The 13,734-nt window shown below is 35.3% G+C and overlaps 1 long non-coding RNA gene across 7 annotated transcripts in view; it reads left to right on the top strand.

Moving 5' to 3' along the window:
• LOC102165048 (uncharacterized) overlaps window positions 1-13,734 on the top strand; it is a 1,242,341-nt gene that overhangs the window by 1,081,272 nt on the left and 147,335 nt on the right. The window lies entirely within an intron of this gene.

A 13,734-nucleotide genomic window follows, 5' to 3' on the forward strand; every position in this document is an offset into this window, starting at 1 on the left:
AAGTCACTAGAATCAGTCTATATTTTTTAAAAAAGGGATTAGACTCCACCACTTTGTGAAAGGAATATCCAAGAATTTATGGACATCTTATCTTGTTGGAGTCACTCCATTTGGACAAAATCCACACCTGTGGATCTCATTGACATAAGCCTTATTCACCTATAAGGCAGCTATATGAAGATACATTTAAAACATTAAGAAACACTATTGTTTAATGAATAGGATCTACAAGGAATGTTTTTGAGACTGTTAGAAGGGCTTTCTGAGGCACCCAATAAGTTTCCTGAGATTCTAAAGTCACACACTTGGCTACATCTTTATGTGACATCTGGAATTGATCTTTTCCAAAAAGCCACTTGTTAATTTTAGCATCACTTGCCATCTGAGAGACTGAGACTAAGAAACAATTTTATTTTCAAATCCAGAAAGTCCTAGCTCCCTTATATATATTTAATAGTTATTTCATTACTTTATCTCTGTCCTCTTACACTTTACTATAGGCTGCACACACAGAGAGGTGGCACCTTCAAATACTTTGCCTGGGAATCTCCTTACTTGTTCATTCACCTCATTAGGTACACTTTCTATTTCCCATCTTACTATAGGCAACAATGCTACTAAATTTTCTATCACTGCTAAACAACTACACATTTTCCTCTAACTCTCAGTAACATTTTATTTAACTTTTTAAAAAAACCCTTATAAACAGCTTCTTGTTTCACCAAGCTTTGACTAACAGTCTTAGTTATTCCAGCTTCTTCCTTTATCTAGTTCCAAAGCCACTTATTTTAGATTTTACTATAGCAACCCTCCAGCTTTGAAACCAAAACTCAGTGCCTTAAAATAAAAATTTTAAAAAATAATCAACTTATTTTTGCTCACACATCTGCAATTTGGGCAAAGCTAAGTGGAGTAACACACTTTTCCTGTACTCACTGTCACCCTGGAGAGTTTGAAAGCTGTGGCTGGAGTCAGCTGAATGCTCACTTACTCACGTGTATGGCGTGCACTAGGGCTGGGAGGACTCAGAAATCTGGGGCTGGAACAGCTGGGAGTTTTGAGACATCTCCCTGTCCCCATGTGGTCCCTTTATCTGGTTTCTCCAGCATTGTAGTTTCAGTAGTATATATACCTTTTATATGATTGAGCTGTCCTTCATGGGCATAAGTCAAAAGTGAAAGAGTCAAGGAGAAATTATATCACTGCATCATCATTTATAACCTAGCCTTTATAATCACGTAAGGTCATCTCTGCCACATTCTGCTTGAGAGAAACAAGCCTGGCTCATATAAAGGTGAGAGGGATTAGGTTTAACTGTTTGCTGGAGGAGTGTAAAGTAATTTGAAGATATGTTTTAAAGCTACCACAGCATTATTCACGATTTTCCCCATTTTCATAGATGTGGAAACTGAGGAGTAGAGATATTAAGAAACTAGCCTGCAAGGGTCAGAGCCAAGTTTAACCCAGGGCCTCAGCCAGAGTTAATTCTCCAGAATTATATTTTTTATTGCTCAGCTGTGTTCCCACAATTCTTAGGGCCAGTTTGACTGTGGACCCAATAGGGATCCTATTCCTGGCTTTGGTCATGACATTGCCTCCAATATAAGACTACAAATGATTTTCTTGGTCTATACCAGCAGCAATGAGTAACCCACAACTTGTAACCTTCCCATGTTCCTGTATGACCATCATCATTTATTGTACTTGGCCCTGCCCATCACGGAAGAGCTATCATTTCGCCTAATGCATTTGTTAAGCATCAACCCTGTATTAAAAGTTTTGCAATCATGAGGCACTTGATAATGCATATAAGACAGTATCTGACTTCAAGGAACTCACAGTCTACTGAAGGAGGCTTATTACTAAAATAGAGTGATTAAATATAACAATAGACATATATGCAAAGTACAAAGGAAACTGAGCAGATTAATTCTACATTGAGTCTCTAGAAGGCTTACCAGAAAAGGGGATATCTAAACAGGGATTTAATATTTACCAGATGGTCCTGAGGGGGAAAGGGCATTTCAGGCAGAAGAAAGAGTATGGACAAAAGAACAGAGATGTAGTTAACAGCATGGTATGTTTGTTGCAATGTTCTCTCACTAAGAACTTAGACAAGGCCTACTGCCAAATGTGTTGTTAGTGAAATATTTGTTAACTGAATGAATGCTGAGGGTGCAGGTGTCCAGTGTTAAGGCTGGAAATATAGATGGGGGCTAGAATAACTATGTGACCTCTAAAATTTAATTATTCCTTCTATCTGGCTTATCTCTAGGGCTTAATTATAACAACAAAAATAATGATAACAACATCATCAGAAATAACCATAAGATTCTCAATGCCTTTTGTGCCAGTCATTCTAAGAGGGACTTTACATATATAATTTCACTTAATCTTCATAGTAGTCCTGAGTAAAAAAGTTGGCCAAGTATTTTCTTTTCGTTTTCTTTCTTTTCCCTTCCTTCCTTCCTCCTTCCCTTCCTTTCTTTTTCCTTCCTTCTGCCTCACCTGTGGCATATGGAGATTCCCAGGCTAGGAGTTGAATTGCAGCTGTAGCTGCAGATCTATGTGCCAGTTGCAGCAACACTGGCTCCAAGCCACATCTGTGGCCTAGCTCAATGGACATTATGTTGGGTTCTTGACCTGCTGAGCCACAGAGGGAACTCCTGGCCAACCATTTTCAAGTTCAGTTTGTGATTATCTAACATTGAGAGTAAGCACATAAAGTGTGTATGTATACTCATGCAAATTAAAGAAGAATTTTAAGGAAATATCCATATATAAATATTTTCAGCACTGTAGACCCTTTTTGCTTCTTAGTTCCTGGTAATTACCCACACTGTTCTCTATGGTAGTAACTGACACTATGACTTTTAGGATGTTATTTCCTTTCTTTTCAATATTATTTTGATATGTAATTATATAACCCTTAAACTATTTATTTTAGCGTTGTCTGTTTTAAAACTATATAAAATGAATCAAGGTTTGTGTCTTGCTTCCATCACTCAACATTTTGTTTGCATGATTCATCCAAGTATATCACATGTAGCTGTAACAAGTTTATTGGTGTATAGTATTCTATTGAAAGAATATGCCATAATTTATTTACAAATTTTTACATATATCTCTTGATGCATTATTACAAATTTTTCTCTAGGTATTATATCTAGGAGTGGAACTGCTTAAATATCGTTGTGTGTGTCTTGGCAGGAATGACAAACTGCTTTGCAAAGTTGTGGTACTAATTTGCGCTCCTACCAGCAGTGTAAGAGCTTCTATTGCTCTAGATCTTTGCCAACATTTGGCACTGTCACATTTTAAAAAATAAGTCCAAGTTCTTTGATGTGTAACATTTCCTCATTGTGTTTTTATTTTGCGTTTCTTTGATTACTAATGAAGTTTATTACTTTTTCATGTATTTGATGGTTATTTATACTTTGTGTAATTCCTGTTTCAGTCTTCTGTCTATTCTTTTGGACTTGGATTTTTTGTAATGATATGTTAGAGATTTTTATATTTTCTGAATACCAGCTTTTAAAGTTTTAGGTATTGAAAATATCCACCCACTAAATACATTGTGGCTTCTTTTTCTTTCTTTCTTTTTTTTTTTTTTGGTATACTTATTTTATTACTTATTTTGGTATTTTTGCAAGCCAGCAAATATTATTTTTAAAAATCCAGTATATTTTTCTTGTTTAAAGCGGCATATCTTATCAATTTATTTAATTGCTTAATCATGTGCCTATGCTTAGCTATTTTTTTCTTCTCTTTTTTTTAATTTATTTTTTTCCCACTGTACAGCAAGGGGATCAAGTTATCCTTACATGTATACATTTTTCCCCCCACCCTTTGTTCTGTTGCAATATGAGTATCTAGACATGGTTCTCAATGCTACCCAGCAGGATCTCCTTGTAAATCTGTTATAGTTGTGTCTAATAACCCCAAGCTCCTGATCCCTCCCACTCCCTCCATCTCCCATCAGGCAGTGTGGCTTATTTTTCATTCTCTTCAGGTTGTATTGACAAAGAGAGACATCCTTAGTGTTAATTGTTGTCAAATCTATTTGCCTGTCTCTTTCTTCTAGCTTTATTGAGATATATACCTTTGTGAAAATGCAGTATATAATGTAATAATTTGATACACACACCCCCACAGCAAATTGATTACCGTAATAAGATTAATTAATATGTGCATCATCTCATTTTATTACTTTTTTTGGTAAGAATATTTAAGATTGACACTCCTAGCAACTTTCAAGTATACAATACAATACTGTTAACTATCTAGTTGCTGTGCTTCACATTAAATCTTCAGAATTTATTCATGTTATAATTGGAAGTTTATACCCTTTAACCAATATCTCCCCATTTCCCCCACCCCCTTGCTTCTGGAAGCCACCATTATACTCTCTGTTTCTATGAGCTTTGCTTTTTTAGGCTTTACATATAAGAAGAATCTTACAGTATTTATCTTTCTCTGTTTGACTTATTTCACTTAGCCTAATACCTTCCAGGATTATTTATATTGTCACAAATGCAGATTTATTTTCTTTTTTAGGACTGAATAATATTCTACTGTGTGTGTATGTTTATCCATTCATTGATGGACATTTAGGTTGTTTCCGTATCTTAGCTATTGTGAATAATGCCTTCGTGAACATTAACTCTTTGAAATAGTGATTTCATTTTCTTTGGATATACCCAGAAATGAGATTGCTAGATCATATAGTAGTTCAGTTTTTGTTGAGTGACCATCCATCATCCTATATAGATTCAAAGTAAAGGAAAAAAAATTTGTGATGAGAACTCTTAGGGTTCACTCTCTTAAAAATTTTCATATACAGCATATAATATTATTAATTATATTATGTTGTACATTATATCCCTGGTGCTTATTTATCTTATAACTAGAAGTTTGTACATTTGATCACCTTTATCTTATTTCTCCTTCCCCACCCCTGATTCTGGTAACCACAAATCTGATTTCTTTCTCTAAGAGTTTGTTTGTTTGTTTGAAGCACATATATATTTTTTTGCCATATCCATGGCCTTTGGCAGTTCTAGGGCCAGGGATCAAATACAAGGCACAGCTGCAACCTACACCACTGCAGAGACAACACTGGATCTACTGTACCACGGCTGGAACTCCTGAAGTATAATTGACCTACGGTGTTAGTTCCTGGTTCATAACACAGTGATTTAATAGTTTTATACTTTATGAAATGATAGCCATAAGTTTAGTTACCATCTGTAAGCATATACATATATTACATTATTATTAACTGTATTCCCTATACTGTACATTTTATCCTCATGACTATTTTCCAACTAAAAGCTTGTAACTCTTAATTTTCCTCACCTATTTGACTCATCCCACCACTTCTCCACTCTTGGCAGCCACCTGTTTGTTCTCTATGACTCTGTTTGCTTTTTGTTATGTTTGTTCATTTGTTTTTCTTTTTTTGTTTCAGATTCCACATATAAATGAAATCATAGGGTATTTGTCTTTCTCTGTCTGACTTATTTCACTTAGTGTAATTACCCCTAGTCCATCCATGTTGTCAAAAATAGCAAAAATTCATTCTCTTTTATGATTGAGTAGTATTTCATGGTGTGTGTGTGTGTGTAGATAAAACATCACCTTTATCCAGTCATCTACTGATGGACACTTAGGTTTCTTCCATAACTTGACTATTGCGAATAATGCTGCAATGAACATAGGGGTATGTCATCTTTTCAAATTAGTGTTTTTCTTTTTCTAGAAAAATATCCAGAAATGAAATTGCTGGGTTATATAGTACTTCTATTTTTAATTTTTGAGGAAGCGCCATACTGTTTTCCATAGTTGTATGCAACAGTTTATATTTGTACAAACTGTGCATGAGGGATCCCTTTTCTCCATATTTTTGCCAAAACTTGTTATTTGTTGTCTTTTTGATGATAGCCATTCTGACAGGTGTGAGGTGTTATCTCATTGTGGCTTTCATTTGCATTTCCCTGGTGATTAGCAGTGTTGAACATCTTTTCATGTGCCTGCTGGCCATCTGTATTTCTTCTTTGGAAAAATGTCTTTTCAGGACTTATGCACATTTTTAAATCAAATTGTTTGTTTATTTATACAGTTTTATTTTATTTTTATTAGAGTATAGTCTGTTTAAAATGTTGTGTCGATTTCTGCTGTACAACATAGTTAGAAAAAGAATGTATATATATGTATTTATTTTTGATACTGAGTTACGTGAGTTCTTTGTATATTTTTGGTATTAACACCTTATAAGAAATACCATTTGCAAATATCTTCTTCCAGTCAGTAGGCAGCCTTTTAGATTTGTGGATAGTTTCCTTTGATGTGAAAAGCTTTTCAGTTTAATGTAGTTTACTTTTGCTTTTATTTCCCTTACCTGAGGAAAGATATCCAAAAAATATTGCTAAGACCAGTGTCAAAGAGTGTGCTGCCTATAGTTTCTTCTAGGGGTTTTGATCATATGATTTAAAATTTTCAGTCTGTTAATATGGTGTATAACAAGCATATGTAGAACCATTCTTGCATCCCAAGGGTTAAATCCCACTTGGTTACAGTATAGAATATTTTTAATGTGCTGTTGAATATATTTTCTAGCAATTTTCTGAAGAATTTTTACATCCACATTCATAATGGATAGTGGCCTGTAGTTTTCTTTTCTTTCAGTGAATTTGTTTGGCTCTAGTTATCAAGATAATGCTGGACTTTTTGGTGTCATATTTACCTGATTCTTTGTTATCCTGTATTCTCGCATTAGTATATGTGCAGTTGAGGAAACAATTTCCTTCCTTAGCCTTTTATTGCTATTGGGTGAGACTGCTGGTTTGCTTTCTTGTCCTGGAACGATATAGCATATACTGTGTGGCTTTAGTGTCTCAGAAGAGGCAAGGCTACAGGCTATGCCCAGCAGTTATGCAGGGTTACGTCTTACTGCCAGTTCTGTGAATAAGTAAAGTCACTCTTTGGGATCTCGGCTTGGGTGCTGAGATCAGCAGGAATATAGGCTACCAAGATCTGAGTGACAGTTGCTATGAGCATCACTTCCACTTCTCCGTCTCCAGCTGATCTCTCCAGTGATCCCTGTGGTGCACTAAGTGGGTCTCCCAGAAAGCAATACTAGAGAAGCTGGGTGTCCACCCTGGGCTCTCCTTTACCCACTGGAGAATTGTACGCCCAGAGCTGGGGCTGCTAGCCTTGGGGAGGAGCAATGTGGTCAAAGTGAAACCACTCTTTTTAATGAGATTTTTCTTGGTTTTTGTGGTCTTAGAGGGTGCTTCAGCCTCACCCTTGGTTTCTGGATTTTTCACAGATTTGTCTTGTCTATGAATATTTGCTAACTGATCTTCTATGAAGAAGACTGAAACTGGAAACCACCTATTTCTCCACTTGTTGATGCCATGCTATTTGCTGGCTTCAAGATTAGTGGATTGCACGTGCCTATGCATGTGTGTTTTGCTTAGAAAAGGTTTGTTATCCTGAAAGCATAAATTATTCTCTGATAATATTTTTTATAAGAACTATATGTTCTACTTTTTCATATATGTAATTAATCATGAAATTGATTTTTTTGTTGTTGGAAAGTATTAGAAAAAATTTAAAATTATTTTTAAAATGATATCCCAGTTGACTGCAGTGATAACTGGCATAAACCAACTAGCTAATGAAGATATGTCTGAGAGACTTTCATTCTATTTCTCTGTACTGCTATCTTAATTACTGTAATGTTATATGATGTCATATCTAATGCTTATGGCAAATCAACCTACTTTATTCTTCTATAGATGTGTCTTGGTTATTTTTTGTTTATTTTACTTACATATACATTTTAGAATATATATTTTAGTTCTAAAATTTAACCTGTTGAGATTCTGATTGCACCTCTATTGAATCTGTAATTTGGAACATTTGACATTTTACAATATCGAAACTTCCAATTCAGGAATACGATATCTTATTTACTGGCCTTTTAAAATCTCTCTCAATAAGGTTTCATGATACTTTCTAAGTTCTTATACATATTTTGTTAGATTACTCCTAGATAGATCATATTTTTTATGTTAATGTAATCTTCATGTTTGTCAGTGTTTGTTATAGGTATAAATGAAATTGATTTATATCAATTTTGTTTGATGTAGTGTTATATTTCTTTGCTGAGATATAATGTCATTCATTACAAGCATATTTTTCTTAATCTCACTGTGCATTGTTATAATTTCTGCTTTAAAGTCCCTATCTGATAATTCCAACATCTGGTTGATTTTAGGACTAGCATCTGTTGATTGGTTTTTCTCCTTGATATTTAGTCTTATTTTCTTGGATCTCCACATGTCAAGTAATTTTTGTACATATAGTAGACATTTAAATTTTATTTTGTGGAGATTCTGGATTTTGTTACATTGTTCTAAGATTACCATTGTTTCAGCAAGTGGGCTGAATTGTGTTCCCCTAAAATTCATATGTCAAAGTCATAAAATTCTCATTAACTCAGAATGTAATGTATTTGATGATAGAATCTGCAAAGTGGGAGACTAGTCCTAGGACCTATGGATACGAAAATCTGTGGATGTTCATGTCCTTTATATAAAACGATGTAGTATTTACATATAACCTATGCATATCCTCCTGTATACTTTAAATCATCTCTAGATTACTCATAATACCTAATACAATGTAGATGCTATGTAAATAGTTGTAAATACAATGTAAATTATATGTAAGTAGTTGCCAATGCATGGCAAATTCAACCTTTGCTCTTTGGAAATTTCTGGATTTTTTTCTCCCAAAATATTTTTGATCTGTACTTGGTTGAATCTCCAATATGAAACCTCTGGCCATGAAGGATCAATTAATTTTTACTTATGTTAGGATAAGGTCATCGGCACGAGGTTGAATTGAACATGCCTCCTTATAAGCATAGACATACCTAAGAGGAAAGACCATATGAAGACAGGGAGAAGATGACCATCTATGAGCCAAGAAGAGAGGTCTCAGAAGAAACCAGCCATACAGGTTCCTCAGTTTTTGACTTCTAGCCTTTAGATTTGTGAGAAAATAAATATCCATTGTTTAAGCCACTCAGTCTATAGCACTTTGTTATGGCAGCCCTAGCAAGCTAATCTAACAGGTGATTAACTAGATTCAAACTGAAAATTGTCATGACCATGAAGGATAGTAGCTCAGATTCATTTCTTTAAGACTTAGTTATAAGATGCTTTCTGTTTTCTCCATGAATGTGTGGTTCTCAGGTCAGTCAGTGATGTGGGCAGAGTTTAAACAGAAAATTTGGGGCTGCCTTTGTATGGATTTCTTTTCTCTATATCCTCCCTCTTACTTGCAGTGACCCTGGGGCCCTAGGCTTCCTTTTCTGGTTCCTTTTGTTAGAAAGATGACAAGCTATCCACTGAAATTTTAGCTACTCTAAAGGAAAAGCCATAAAAAGGGAGCTCACTCTATGCTAATCACTTCCTCTGATTTTTGCTCCTTCAAAAATGCCTGACTTTATTCAGTCTTGAGAGACTTCAGATCTTTGGTTTTATATTTTTCCCTGAATTTATAGCTATTATTTGCCAGAGGATCAGTTTGTTAGGCAAGATCTTAACCTATATTGGAAATGGAACTTGAATTGGTTTAACTGATTTTTGAATCTAACTCCTTCGTAACTTCTCTTAGTAAACCCAAATAACTTATCTTTAATTTTAGGTAGGTTTTTATTTTTGAAAAATAAAACTAGATAGTTTTATTTTATAGTCTGTGATCAAATGGTAAGAATGTTTTAACTTACTGCATATCAAAAATAAAGTCGTATTGGCTTATATGATTTTGCTAAATGAACAGTCTGACCTTTGCAACTTGTTTTCTTGATTGTAATAACATTGTTTAGGCCGTGATATTCAGGATGGTCATAAGAATCTACATGAAACTAAGAAGAAATAAATCAATGAAAGATAGTCCTTTTTTACTTTGTATTTAGCAACCTTGGAAGAAAAGACCAGTGAGATAGGGGTGCACACGTATGTGTGTGTGTGTGTGTTTCAGTGGGCAGTAGTAAGTACTGGTCCCAGAGGCTGATGTTCTGGTACTATTTCCACTCCATTTGGAGGATTCTTTGAGACCTAACACTATTTCTTAACTTTCCTTAGATCTGTAATAAAGGAAGTCCTAGATTAGGAGAAACATTTATTAACACACACTTTTTAAACATATTTATCTTGAGGAGAAACAGTGACTGATCCATAGACATTTATTTGCCAGGGGTGCAGAAAGCATTAGGGCTTATGTTATTTCCCCTTTTGCCCTTTTGGCTAGCTGAGATTACCACATATCAGTGTTAGGCAAGTTTGGATCCTTAATGACAAATGTTATCTGGCCAGTGTAGGAAAGAGTGGTGAAGAAGGATTATTCTATACCTCAGGCCAGATAATCATCAATATCTTCATCATGTACCTAAGATTTAAGTCAAGCAGGGAAAGCCAAGCTGGTTGGTTACACTACCAAAAGTAACCCTAAGATCATCTGTTGCTTTGGTATGACTGCCTAATGAAGATTTTGTCATGGGCTCCACAAGGTGGATTTTTCTGGCACTAGGGTAGAACTCTTCTTACGTTATCTGGGTCCTTTCCTAGGAAGACTTAAAAGGGAAATGTTTCTTTTTGTTTTTTTCTTTCATTCAGAAGCTTTTGACATCTGTGCTTTGGGGAAATTGTCATCTAATGTTTTAAGGCAATACATACCCCAAATTATTCATTGAGATTCGAGAGCAAAAAATCGTAGTTCAAGAGTTCCTGTAATGGCACAGCGGAAACAAATCTGACTGGGAACCATGAGGTTGCAGGTTCAATCCCTGGCCTCACTCAGTGGGTTAAGGATCCAGCGTTGCCGTGAGGTGTGGTGTAGGTTGCAGATGAGGCTTGGATCTGCCATTGCTATGGCTGTGGCTAGCAGCTGTAGCTCCAATTAGAACCCCTATCCTAGGAACCTCCATATGCTGGGGGTGTGGCCCTAAAAAGATAAAAAAGATTTAAAAAAAACTTAGTTCAGAGGAGAAAATCCTTTGACATTTAGACTTTCGTCTTCAGTTAGGATGTAAACTCTATGTAGGGCAGAATATTTTCTATTTGTTTACTGTTGTATTTCCAGCTTCTAGAGAAAATATTTGCTGTATAAATTTGGGTAAATCTTCCACATCATTTATAGTGGGCAAGTGTTTGAGTCAGAACTAGACATTCGCTCATATACAGAATCATGTAGTTCCCTGGACTAGATTTCAAAGTAGTTACAAAGACATTGAGTAGATGTTACCCAAGAGGAAATCTTAAATGAGTCAGGCAGGATAATGGGTCAGAAACAACTGAAAGAGGCCTAAAAAAAGATCTGATAATAGAAGGAAAAGGGATTAAATTAATTTTTGTTGTTCTCAGTTTCTGGTCTAGTTAAATTAATAACTTTATTGGGTAAACACTTGACCTCTGACTTTAACACCTATTATGAGAATTTAAAACAAATTATTCATCATTTTTCATTTTGATTTTCAAGAAAATCAGTCCAAGTCATTACACTAGAGTTCATAAAATAGACATTGCCATGATGAGGAAAAAGTGTTAGGATTTACAATCAGAGAAAAAGTCTATGAGGAAATAAGAGAATGAATATTTTGATTTTCAAATTTTCTTAATATTTTAAAATGCCTTATAGTATGAGAATAATTAACACTTAACAATTCAAATTATAAAGACTGATACAGAATAGATTGTAAAGGAGTTTTACATTTCTAGGCCACTACTATTTTTGCTGTGTTTGAGGATGATGCTGAGAGGGTCTGTTTTTAGTGTATATACTGAGCCACAGCAGGAAGTGGGAGATTTTTGCTTCTATCTCTTGTCTTCCAAAGCACAATCACCAGCTCAGCCGACTAGAGTTATTTGATCTTAAATGAAATATGTCAGGGAATTACCTCAGTTCATTAGTGAAGGAAAAAAACACTAAAGATGAGCTATAAGGAAGGGGCTTACTGAAGACAATGCTATGACAAGCCATTTTAGAACCAGTGCTAGTGTCACACTTTCAGTAAACTTTCCTTTTGGGTCCACAGAGGAACATATCATCCATCTGATGCCTAGATATGGGTTTTAACCAATTACACTTGCTAGGGTCAGTTGCTTTTATTGCACTACTGTGATATAAATGCAGCATGTTTTAAATTGTTTTCTCCTTAAACAAATATGCTATATTTTGATATGTGGAGCAAAGTCCAATTGCCCAGACCTGGTAACAGCTCAGCCTCTGATTTTATCAGAGAAACGTGGTGCATTAAAGTAGTTTTCCCAGAGTTAGAAATCTGAAATTCTTTGCTTGATTTTCAGTGCCTTTTACAATCTGACATTTTTCTCATCCTCACATCTGCTATTCCTCTAGTCTGATGGCTGTTTTCTGAGTGTCTCAGGAATATGCTGTGCTCAGTCCTGTTCTGTCTCTTCCATGTGAAATATCATCTCTTTTCTCCCCATGTAATTCACTGAATATTTTTCCTCCTGTATCTATAGTATGATATATCATGTTGAAAAATTTAAAGATGAGGTATAGCCTTGTGTCCTGCTAAGGCAACGTGATCAAGGTATATTATGAATAAAAATAGAATTACAGTAAAAGTAAATTCTTATATGTGTATGTATCGTAAGGAGAAAAGAAAATGAGAGTGTAAATCTTATCATTAACAGTGGTTTTATCTTGTGAAGCCTGATCTTAGAGAGAAATTTACATTTTCTTATATTTATGCATTGTTTGAATTCTTTAAAATGTATATATCACATTTGAGATCATAATAAATGTTAGTTTAAAAAGAAATTTAAAAATTATACCTCCTTCACAAATCCTTCCTAGAGCATTGAAATCCTTACTAACATGTTTCTCCTAAATTCTAATCCAGCTTTACTATTTACCACTAAGAGTTTGTGTAAAGTCCTAATTTTTGTGTGTGTGTAGTTTGCTTCTTTCTTCAAGTTGCTCATAGGCTTGATTGGGACAGATGAATAATACTAATTCTGAATCTTTTCATATTCCTAGAGAGGGTCTAAACATGTTATAGTTTCTCAGAAAACACGGAAGCGTTGAGTTAGGCACAGAGAGAGCAGCAATGGGCTTGCAAAAAGAAACCTCTATGTGGTCTGACTTCTTAGCTGGACTGGCAGGATGCTCTGTAAGTATAAGGACCATGAGATGTCACAGCCAAATGAGGGTGGGGAGAAGTTTGGAAGAAATGGCAAAGATGAATAATCTCTGAGGTCTTGCTTGATAGGAATGGGTTTTCTACTGAGGGGAGAGGGTCACTGAGACATGGCTTTTTTTTTTTTTTTTTTTTTTAATGACCACAATACCAAGTAGGTGAATGCAGCAGGGAAGGTGTTTTGGGTTTGTAGTAGGTGTTTTCCTACCCTTCACTGAGGCCGGGGAGGAAAGAGAAAGGGCATTCCCCTTGGGGAAAGTCCTTTCCTTCCCCCAGATTCTGAGGCACTGCCCACCCACAAGTTTTCTGTCCTTTTAAATATATAGACCTTCCTGCTTCACCTGAAATAAATATACCTACAACAAACTCCTGTCCCTTTTTCTCAGCCTGCCGTCGTACCTGGCTAATGTGGGAGCCAGTCTAGGTAGGGTCTGTAACTTCTGACTTTAAATTCCGTGAATTCCTTCCATCCAAGATTTACTCACAATAATTCT

Source organism: Sus scrofa, chromosome 14 (genome assembly GCF_054392235.1).
Source record: "Sus scrofa isolate SSC_HxYL_T2T_F1_AM1 chromosome 14, Sscrofa_HxYL_maternal_Yorkshire_Landrace_v2.0, whole genome shotgun sequence".
Taxonomy (NCBI): Eukaryota; Metazoa; Chordata; class Mammalia; order Artiodactyla; family Suidae; genus Sus; species Sus scrofa.